This window comes from Trichosurus vulpecula, chromosome 5 (assembly GCF_011100635.1).
Source record: "Trichosurus vulpecula isolate mTriVul1 chromosome 5, mTriVul1.pri, whole genome shotgun sequence".
Lineage (NCBI taxonomy): Eukaryota > Metazoa > Chordata > Mammalia > Diprotodontia > Phalangeridae > Trichosurus > Trichosurus vulpecula.
In genome coordinates this window covers 103232680-103235619 of record NC_050577.1, presented here as the reverse complement: position 1 = coordinate 103235619, position 2940 = coordinate 103232680, and positions in this window count along the sequence as shown.

Here is a 2940-nt window from a genome sequence, read left to right as displayed (position 1 = left end):
GTAAAGGGCATACATAGCATAATGACTTCTTGGGCCTAGTTCCAAACTGCTTTCCAGCATAGTTGGACCAATTCCTAGCTCCTCCAAAAGCCCACCTGTATACCTGATTTCATATAGCTCCTCCAAGAATTGTCGCTTTCCTTTTGTGTTATCTTCGCCAATTATTTGGGTATGAGGTGGAATCTTAGAGTCGTTTGAATTTTTTTTTCTAATAGTGATTTAGAGCATTTTTTTCCCATATAGCTATTGGTTGCTTGGTTAATTGACATTTTCTGAGTTGCCACCTTTCATAATGTCTCTGAAGAAAGGTTAGGGGACTGCACTGACCATGGACATGCTTATCAACTGGAGAAAATTGACTTAGAGCCATTCTTTCTGCACATTTCTTTTATCCTCCAGACTCTCTTTTACCCTCTTCTGTCCTCCAGGCACTCAGTGCCCACATTCAGTCATCTGTCTACTTCAAAACCCACACTAAGTTGTCTATAGCCCAAGCCTGTCCTTTCCCTGATGTGCCAATTCACCAAAATTTCCTCTTCTTTCCAATCTCTATCGCATTTTTCTTCTCTGTACCCAGTCACCAAAACATCTGATTCCTCAGGTGTCAGGGGTTATTTGAGAAGTATCAAGGAGGGAAGCCATCCAATGAAACACATTTATAGAGATGTGAATTAATGAAAAATAAACACTTCCTCCCCCTAACCAGCTGTCCAAACCTCCCAGGGATTATCTATTTTTTAAAGAAAAGCTTATCAACCAAAAGGAATATTTCAGTGGTAAAATTTCAGATACTATGGAGGAAAATTTTGGGGGGCAAAACAATCTTTTTGTGCCTCTTCTAGAAGTATGAGAAAAATACTGCTTGGGTCCTAAGGATCATGAAAAATATTCAAAGGAACCTCAGAGCATAGATCTGCTCCTCCCAGTCTTCTTTCCTTCCTCTTGAAGATGATCTAAGAAATATTTTTTAGATTTCATTCCCCTCATTTTTTTGATTATATTTTCTCTTGTTTCTGCTTTCCAAGTACCTGTAAGATACATACATGGCTCATGTTGTCAGCTGGGGTCCTAGTGGAAAGCATGGTGCACTTACAGTCAGGAAGAAAGGCTAACTATATTACCTTCCATCCTATCCTGTCCCCCTTTATTCAATTTTCTCCCTTCATCCTTTTCAAAAGTGTTTGCTTTTGATTACCTCCTCCCCCTATCTACCCTCCCTTCTATCATCACCCCCTTTTTTGTCCCCTTCCCTTTACTTTCCTGTGGGGTAAGATACCCAATGGAGTGTGTATGTTATTCCCTCCTCAAGTTGAATCTGATGAGAGTAAGATTCACTCATCCCCCCTCACCTGCCCCCCCTTCCCTTCTAACAGAACTGCTTTTTCTTGCCACTTTTATGTGAGATAATTTACCTCATTCTATCTCTCCCTTTCTCCTTTTCTCAATATATTCTTCTCTCACCACTTAAATTTATTTCATTTTTTTAGATGTCATCCCTTCATATTCAACTCATTCTGTGCCCTCTGTCTATATTCCCTTCAACTCCTCTAATACTGAGAAGGGTCTCATGAATTACACACATCATCTTTTCATGTAGGAATGTAAACATAACAGTTCAACTTTAGTAAATCCCTTATGATTTCTCTTCCTTGTTTACCTTTTCATGCTTCTCTTGATTCTTGTATTTGAAAGTCAAATTTTCTATTCAGCTCTGGTCTTTTCATTGAGAAAGCTTGAAAATCCTCTATTTTATTGAAAATCCATATTTTGACTTGGAGCATTACACTCAGTTTTGCTGGGTAGGTGATTCTTGGATTTACTCCTAGTTCCTTTGACCTCTGGAATATCATATTCCGAGCCCTTTGATCCCCTAATGTAGAGGCTGCTAGATCTTGTATTATTCTGATTGTGTTTCCACAATATTCAAATTGTTTTTTTCTGACTGCTTGCAGTATTTTCTCCTTGACCTGGAAACTCTGGAATTTGGTGACAATATTCCTAGGAGTTTTCTTTTGGGGATCTTTTTAAAGAGTTGATTGGTGGATTCTTTCAATTTCTATTTTACCTTCTGGTTCTAGAATATCAGGGCAGTTTTCCTTGATAATTACTTGAAAGATAATATCTAGGCTCTTTTTTGATCATGGCTTTCAGGTAGTCCAATAATTTTTAAATTATCTCTCCTGGATCTATTTTCCAGGTCAGTGGTTTTTCCGATGAGATATTTCACATTGTCTTCCATTTTTCCATTCCTTTGGAATGGAAATTTATAATATCTTGATTTCTCATAAAGTCACTAGCTTTCACTTGCTCCAATCTAATTTTTTAAAGTAGTATTTTCTTCAGTGGTCTTTTGGACCTCCTTTTCCATTTGGCTAATTCTGCCTTTCAAGGCATTCTTCTCCTCATTGGCTTTTGGGCGCTCTTTTGACATTTGGGTTAGTCTGTTCTTTAAGGTGTTATTTTCTTCTGTATTTTTTCGGGTCTCCTTTAGCAAGTCCTTGACTTGTTTTTCATGGTTTTCTCACATCACTCTCATTTCTCATCCTGATTTTTCCTCTACTTCTCTTACTTGCTTTTTTTGAGCTCTTCCATGGCCTGAGACCAATTCATTTTTTCTTGGAGGCTTTTGATGTAGTCTCTTTGACTTTGTTGACTTCTTCTGGCTGTATGTTTAGATCTTCTTTGTCACCAAAAAAGGAATCTAGAGTTTGAGTTTGAGTCTGCATTTGAGTCTGAGTTCATTTTCGCCGCCTGTTCATGTTCCTAGCCGGCTACTTGACCCTTGAGCTTTCTGTCAGGATATGACTGCTTGTAGAGTAGAGAGTACTTTGTCCCAAGCTTTAGGGTCTAAGCACTGCTGTTTTCAGAGCTACTTCTACTCCACTGTCACCCCAGGCTCTGTCACTGCAGAGCTCCTGCTCCCCCAAGAACTGCCAACCA